The 8833-nt window shown below is 38.3% G+C and overlaps 1 non-coding gene across 1 annotated transcript; it reads left to right on the forward strand.

The window, feature by feature from the left end:
* The first annotated feature begins 6255 nt into the window (after nucleotides 1-6255).
* LOC132180147 (small nucleolar RNA R71) lies at nucleotides 6256-6362 on the forward strand. The gene has a single exon (XR_009440041.1). It is a non-coding gene; the product is annotated as a small nucleolar RNA R71 (small nucleolar RNA).
* Nucleotides 6363-8833: the final 2471 nt, after the last annotated feature.

Raw genomic sequence — 8833 nt, forward strand, 5'->3', positions numbered from 1 at the left:
AAAACAAAACAAAACAAAACGTAAATCCTCTTTCGTGGGAAAAACGATTGCATTTAGTATATGTAACAAGCCTTTTAAAACCCTAGGCATCCCTAATGGACGAGTGAAGTTTCGTGAGGGCTTAATAGGAATGATACCCACAAACATTGTAACACTATGTTGTTTAACAAGAAAGAAATTTCACACAAACTATGGTTCTTATTCATGAGCAAGCTTAAAAAGACAAACACTATCATCACAGTCAATAGGAAATCTAAAATCAATTCACTCATAAATGGACAATTTAGACCTTATATGTTTTGAAAAGTGTAAAGTGCAATTAGCATACAATCATGAAGCTTTCTGTTTAAACTCAAGACAAGTTCCATAGAATTTGTAAAAATCTCTATCAAATGAAACAACCAAGGCAAGATATGCATTTTTTTTTTCTTTTTTTTTTACAGGCTCTGCAATGTCTAACTCCCTCAAGCTTTCTAATTGACTCATATAACAAGTGTTAGGCTTATGACTTCCAATCCAGATGGCTTTAGGGCACTAGATGTAGAACATCTCTAAGGGCTTATTAACTTAAGTCAAAAAGGCTACGAAATCAGATTAGCCATATCATAAATCAACACTGAACTTCATACCTTTTGACACGAACACTCAATGCTTAATGAGGCAAGAGGCCCAGTTACTTAGTGAAAAACTCAACATGATCTTTCTTTTCTTTCTCCTTCTTTTATTTATTTATTTATTTTATATCTTACAAGCCAATGGTTATTCATCAATATGTCATCCAACAAATTTCAAAGAGAACAAGCTTAAGCTCAAACATTATACCTCACAGAAAACATGCTAATGTGCTCATAAAAATTTATCTCAAAGCAAGTGAAATCTCTTTTACTCAAAAATAAGTCAAAGGACTCAAAATCTTAATGACATAATGATGTGTTCAACCCTTTAAGCGAGCTAATGAAATGCAAATCACAGTTACAGTTTAACTCAAACTTGACAACAACATTGCACAATTTTTTTTAATTTTTGTTTTTAATTAAACAATACAAATAAGCACAAAAATAAGCAGACAAAATGTTTTTCCATACCCCCAAACTTGAATCACACATTGTCCTCAATGTAGGCAGAAATACAATACCAAGAAGAATAAGGAACCAGAGTGAGCAAAGAGACGACCCTCAAACTTACTCGTGACAACACCCATCCTGAAAAACACAAAAATAAAACAAAAATGAACATAAATGAAACAACACAAAAAATGACTAAAAATACCAAAGAAAAAGGAATGCCTCCCATAAGTGCTAAGTTTACAGTCTTCAGCCAGACTTTTCACCGCTGATGATTAAGTAGATGACGTAGGATCTTCCAAAGGCAATTCCTCACTCTCCGAAATTTCCAGTTCCAAGAACGGCTTCAACCGCTGACCATTGACCTTGAGAGTACTTCCATTCTTAGGATCCTCGATTTCGATGGCTCCATGAGTAGAAACTGCACTCACTATGTATGGTCTAGTCCATTGGGATTTGAGCTTTCCTGGAAACAGATGGAGACATGAGTTGTAAAGAAGGACTTTCTGACCAACTTCAAATGATCTTCTCAAAATGTTTTGGTCGTGAATCTTCTTCATCTGAGCTTTGTATAGCTTGGCACAGTTGTAGGCATCATTCCTCAATTCTTCTAATTCATCTAGCTATAGCTTCCTTTGATCACCAGCCTTGGTGAGACTGAAATTTAGCTGCTTTATAGCCCAATAAGCCCGGTGCTCTAATTCCACAGGGAGGTGACAAGCCTTGCCATACACGAGTTGGTAGGGAGACATGCCAATTGGAGTCTTGAATGCTGTCCAATATGCCCACAAAGCGTCATTGAGTCGAAGAGACCAGTCCTTCCTCGTCGGGTTCACCGTCTTTTCTAATATCCTCTTGATTTCTCTCTTGGATATCTCAACTTGCCCACTTGTCTGAGGATGGTAGGAAGTTGGAACTTTATGAGTAATACCATACTTCTTCATGAGTTGCTCAAAATATCGATTGCAGAAATGCTTCCCCCCATCACTGATGATGGCACGTGGTGTCCCAAAACATGCGAGCACATTTTCCTTCAAAAATTGCAACATGACTCTGTGATCATTAGTCTTGCAGGCAATGGCCTCCACCCACTTGAAAACATAATCCACCGCCACAAGGATGAAAAGATACCCATAAGAATTAGGGAAGGGCCTCATGAAATTAATGCCCCAAACATCAAATAGCTCCATAATAAGGATCGGGTTTAGCGGCATCATATTCCTTCTTCCAATGCTCCCCAACTTTTGGCATCTATCACAGGCTGAACAATAGGCATGGGCATCACGAAACATGGAGGGCCAATATAATCCACTTTGAAGAATCTTCGCCGCAGTCTTTTTAGAATTGAAGTGGCCTCCACATGCATGATCATGGCAAAAAGATAGGACATTTTGCTGCTCATTTTCAATAATGCATCTCCTTATAATCTGATCTGGGCAGTATTTGAACAGGTAAGGATCATCCTAAAAGAAGTACTTCGCCCTAGCCAAGAATTTTGATCTGTCTTGCCTGGTCCAATGTGATGGCATCTGGGTAGTGACAAGGTAGTTGTCTGCAAACCATGGTGCAGGAGTTTGAAAGATGTGCATAAGTTGTTCATCAGGGAATGTCTCAGCAATCGGCACAGCATTTTTAGTGAAGTCCACAACCAGCCTAGATAGATGGTCAGCTACCACATTCTCGTAACCCTTCTTGTTTCAAATTTCAATATCAAACTCTTGTAGCAATAGAATCCACCGGATGAGACGAGATTTAACATCTTTCTTTGACAATAGATATTTCAGCGCAGCATGATCCGAGTAGACTAAGACTTTAGACCCTAGCAAGTAAGATCTAAATTTATCCAGAGCAAACACTATAGCTAACAACTCATTTTCAGTAGTGGAGTAGTTGAGTTGTGCATCATTCAGAGTCTTGCTGGCATAGTATATGACATGCAGAATCTTCTCTACTCGCTGACCCATAACAGCTACCACATTATAATCGGAGGCATCACACATTATCTTAGATGGAACCCCCCAATTAGGTGGCTGAATGATTGGTTTAGAAGTTGAGGTCTTCTTCAAAATCTCAAAGGCTGCCTGGCACTTGTCATTGAAATCAAAAGGAACATCTTTTGCCAGTAGATTACATAGAGGTCTTGCTATCTTGCTGAAGTCTTTGATGAATCTTCTGTAGAACCCAGCATGTCCCTAAAATGACCGAATTTCCTTAACTGTCCGTGGGGGTAGAAGGTTAGAGATCAGATCAACCTAGGTCTGTCAACCTCGATACCTTTGTGGGAAATTATATGCCCTAAAACAGATCCTTGTTTCACCATGACGTGGCATTTTTCCAAATTCAGAACCAAATTCTTCTCCTTGCACCGTACCAGCACCAATGTGAGATGATGTAAACATTCCCCAAATGATGAACCAAAGACTGAGAAGTCATCCATGAAGATCTCCAGGTGACGTTCAACCATATCTGAAAAGATGCTGATCATGCACCGCTGAAAAGTGGCGGGTGCATTGCACAATCCAAATGGCATACGACGATAGGCAAACGTACCGAATGGACAAGTGAAAGTAGTCTTCTCTTGATCTTTGGGGTCTAGTAGAATTTGGTTGTAGCTAGAGTAACCATCAAGGAAATAGTAGTACTCATGGCCTGCCAATCTCTTTAGCATCTGATCGATGAAAGGTAGAGGAAAATGGTCTTTTCTTGTCACGGCATTTAACTTCCTGTAGTCAATGCACACTCTCCATCTTGACTGCACACGAATGGGGACCAACTCATTTTCCTTGTTCTTGATAACTGTAATCCCTGCCTTCTTCAGCACCACATGAATGTGACTCACCCATTTGCTGTCAGAGATTAGGTATATGATTCCTGCATCCAAAAGTTTAATCACCTTCGCTCGAACTACCTCTTGCATGGCCGGATTCAACCGTCTCTATGGCTCGCGAGAAGTTTTAGCATTTTCCTCCAAATGAATCTTATGCATCACTATTGTAGGGCTGATTCCTTTGATATCTTCTATTGACCACCTGATTGCTTCTTTATGCTCTCTCAGAACTTCTAGCAGTTTCTGTTCCTGATCACTATCCAGGTCGGAAACAATGATCACTGGCAGAGATTCTGTAGGATCCAGATACTTCAGGGTGTCTAGTAGAGGCTTCAACTCTCGCTTGACAGGCTTAGCTGCTAATGAAGATGGATCAAGGGATGATGTCAAAGTAGTTTCTGCAGTCTTCGTTTCTTTCTTAGGAGTTGAGTCTAACAAGGCGTCAGCTTGTTCCAATAGAGTGTCCAGTTCCATGTCACTTCCCAGTGCAATTAGGCATTCTCCTAAGGGGTCTTCAATATCTAGTTCATTGATAGTTTTCTCTACTATCTCCTCAATTAAGCATGTGCTTTTGACCTCGTCATACTCAAATGGCTGCTTGCTAATATCAAAGATGTTCAGCTTCACTGTCATGTTTCCAAATGATATCTTCATGACTCTAGTTCTATAGTTGATTAGGGCATTAGCCATGGCTAACAAGGGACACCCCGATATGATTGGAACTTGAATTTCTGCATTTTTCGTCTCTGTATCTAAGACGATGAAGTCCATAGGGTAGTAGAGCTTATCAACTTTGATCAGCACGTCTTCAATAATTCCCCTTGGAACCTTCACAGATCTGTCGACCAACTGAAGTGTAATTGAAGTGGATTTCAACTCTCCCAATCCCAACTGAACATATACTAAATATGGCACTAGATTTACACTGGCCTTGAAATCCAACAGAGTTTTTTCAACTCGATTGTCACCAATCTTGCAAGCAATGGTAGGACATCCAGGGTCCTTATACTTTACAGGCATCTTGTATTGTAAGATAGAGCTGACTGCTTAGTTAGGAAAGCTTTCTTGGGGACGTTCGTCTTTCTCTTGATGGTGACCAAATCCTTCAAAAATTTGGCATAAGAAGGCACTTGCTGGATGGCTTCTAGGAATGGAATGTTTATCTGCACTTGCTTGAACACTTCCAAAATATCATCGAACTTTGAGCTCCTCTTTGGCGCTATCAGTCTTTCTGGATACGGAGCTTTGGGTATATAGTTTCTGGAAGGGTCCTCTGCAATTGGAATGGTAATGTCTGGTCATGTGTCTTCCGCAGGCTTGTCCTGGTTTTCCATCTCTTCTGCAGCCTCATTGACCTCTTCAGGCATGACCACTTGATTATTCACTTGTTTGCTGGACCTCAGAGTGGTGATGGCTTGTACATGCTCCTGACCATGTGTAGAGGTAGAGGAACTTCCAATCACAAATTGCCCTTTTGGGTTAGGCACAGGTTGACTAGGGAACTTCCCTCTTTCTCTTTCCCCCACTTGATTTGCTATCTGTCCAACTTGTCCTTCTACCTTGATCATGGCCTGCTTAAGTTCTTGTATGTCTCTGTCATTAGCCATGTTGGAATTTCTCAACTCCTATACAGCTTGATTGGTGAAACCTTTGAGCTCTTGTATAGCTTGGGAGTTGGAATTAGCTCGGAAGTTGGACTGGTCGACTTTTTCTATTAATGTTTTCATCATGTCTTCCTGTCATGATTGTGGTGCAGGCTGTGGCACTTAAGTGGTGGACTGATAAATAGACGTTTGAGCTTGGTGAGATGCTCGGTATTGATTCTGAATTTGAGTGGAGGTACCTCCCTGGTTCAATGGCTGATTTTGCTTCCAAGAGAAATTGGGGTGATTCCGTCACCTTGGATTGTAAGTTTCAGAAAATGGTCCAGTTGTGGGTTTTCTGTATTCATTGAAGGCATTGACTTGCTCAGCTGGGTACTCTATTGACAGAGTTAGGCAGTTTTGAGTGAAGTGCGTTTGACTATCACATGACCCGCATGCATCAACATGGTAAGTATCCGCTGCATTCACTGGTTTGTTTAAGACTATAGTGTCAAATTGACGCCTGAGAACCTTGAACTCCTCCTTTAATTCAACATCGTTCCTTACCTCATAGATGCTTCCTGTCTTGGGAGCGGATTGTTTTTTGTCGCAACTATCTTGAAAATCCCATTGTTGTGCTCGTTCAGCCATTTCGTCCAAAGTTTTATAGGCTTTATCCCCAGTAAGACTTAAGAATTCTCTACCGTTCATAGTCTCAAGTGAGTTTCGATCACTTGGTGTTAGTTCCCTATAGAAAATTTGAACAAGCATCTCATTCTCAAACCCGTGGGGTGGACATTTTATAGTAAGCTCTTTAAACTTCTCCCAACTATCAATGAATCTTTCCCCTTCTTTCTGTCTGAAATTGGTGATCTGTAGACGGAGGGCATTGATTTTGGAAATTGGGAAGAACTTGTGGTAAAACTTGCTTTGCAGCATATCCCAAGAGGTGATAGATCTAGGTCTATTGTTGAGTAGCCAGGATTTCGCCCTATCATGTAGGGACAGAGGGAATAACTAAAGACGCACCGCTTCTGCTGGGGCATTCTATGTATTAACAATGTTGCAAATTTCCAAAAAAATCCGCACATGAACATATGGATCCTCATTCTCTAATCCTCTAAATGCAGGAAGGTGACCTATTGTACTCGACTTCAGCTCGAAGTGAGTAGCTGGCAACACTATACAAGACGGTGTGTTGGTAATGTTGGGTATGAACAACTCCCTAAGGGATCTAGGTTGATTTCGTTCTCCCATCTTAACAGACTTTTCCAAATCAGACTCGAAACTTTGAGAATTGGTGGGTGTGTTTGGTGGCTGTCTTAGATTCTCTCTCGCCGTTCTTTCAATTTCGGGATCAAAAGTGTTTAACTCCAGATTTAAAGATGTACGACCAAACATGCAAAAAGGAACTAACAACCTAACAAACTAACAAACTTAAATTGAATTGAAGTAAATTAAATTATATTAAACTAATTAAACACAATTGCAAGCAAAAATTAATTTAAACAGAAACTAAAAACTTACAAAAAAGGACCAAAATATTTTGGCTAAAATCTACTGAACTGTTGCGGTTGCTGCCTTTGTTGCGAGTGCGCTCGATCATGCTGATGTGCGCTCGATCGTTGTCTTGGCCACAAGTGCGCTCGATCGTAGCAGGGCTGCGATCGATTGCACTAATCGGGGTGTGCGGAAGGTGGTTGCGGCAAAACTGTAACACAAAAAAAAAAAAAAAAAAAAAACAAAACACAAAACAAAACAAAACAAAAAAAATTATTTATTATTTTTTTTATTAGTAACAAGATTAAAACAAAACAAATTGCAAAAAAAAAAAATCCTAATTATAACTAGTAGAAGAATAAAACTAATTTAGAAATAAATTGGTTTCAAAAAATAAACAAATCCCCTGCAATGGCGCCAAAAACTTGTTGTGAAAATTTATTTAACTCGCAAGTGCACAAATCAATTGTAGTTAATAGATTGCAAATGCGAGGTTGAACCCACAGGAAATTGTATTCTTGAAAGCAATTTTAAATCTAAATTAATTAAACCCTAATCTAGTTCCAAATTTTTTAGAGATTTTTTGCTTGAATGAAGAAGCAAAAGCATGAGCAATTTAAAGTGATTGAAATCTTATAACGAAGCACTAAGGTTTCGGAATCTGCACTCACAAATTCATAACAACATAATTTCATGATCTATAATATTCCCCAAAGTTCTCACATATAAATCTTAAGTTTGTTTTACTATTGCTTCAAAGAATTAATCAAAAGATCTCATGTATCCATTCATAACCTAAATCACAAAAGAAATCCAATATTCGATCAAATCATTAACTGTATTCGTAAATCACAAGAAAATATCCAATCTTTATCAAAACATCAATTGTATCTAGAGAATAAATCACAAGGGAAATCCAATTTTTAACAAAGAAAACCAAGCAATCAATTGTATTGAATAATCTTAAATCATCAAGTGTATCCTTGAATCACAAAAGATATCCAAAAATTATTCAATCCAATTGATGTGAAGTAAAACAATAGAGCAATTAAACCATTAAATTGGGAAATATTACATACATGAAACAAAGTTGCTAATCATAAGTGAGGCTTCATCTTCAACCTTAGTTGAAGGTTTAGCCTCTCATGTTGTTGAAAGACAAAACAAGATTGATTGAATTCATAATGTAAAATTGAGTACTTGCAAATAATAACACAAAGTTGAGATCCAAAAGCTAGGAAAACCTTAAACTCTCTTCTTTCTCCTCTGCAATCTTGAAATTCGTAGCCTCCTCAACTAATATGATAATTCCCTTATTATAGACCTAAAACTTCGGGTGTTACAAGTTGAAATCGGATAAAATTCGTCCAAGTTTGAATCCTTTTATTGCAGGACGATTTTGGAATAGTAAACGTCTGAATTAGGAAAATCCTATTTCACAATAAATTGTAGTATCTTGACTTAGCTTTCCAATTCCGCTTGAATCACTGCAATCAGATATGTGAACAAAAATTTATGGTCAAAATACTGAGATGTATTCAGAATCTGAATTTGAATTCGATCCAAAATTTTATCCAATCTGAACTTTAATCCAATCTTATCTTTAATCCGATTTAACCATTTCTTGGATTTGGTTAAACTAAACCACATCATCTAGGTCTTCTCAAAGTATGTTTTTTTTTTAAAAGTAGTTTTTGTTCAATGACCTACAAAATACTAAAAACACAAAACTAACACAAAACATCAAATAATAACATAGCTAAAGGATTAACACAAGTAAATTAAAGGGTCCAAATATGCAATATTTGGCACACATCATCCACTGCCAACCCGTCTTTATACACCACATAGCCAAGAAA

Source organism: Corylus avellana, chromosome ca4 (assembly GCF_901000735.1).
Source record: "Corylus avellana chromosome ca4, CavTom2PMs-1.0".
Taxonomy (NCBI): Eukaryota; Viridiplantae; Streptophyta; class Magnoliopsida; order Fagales; family Betulaceae; genus Corylus; species Corylus avellana.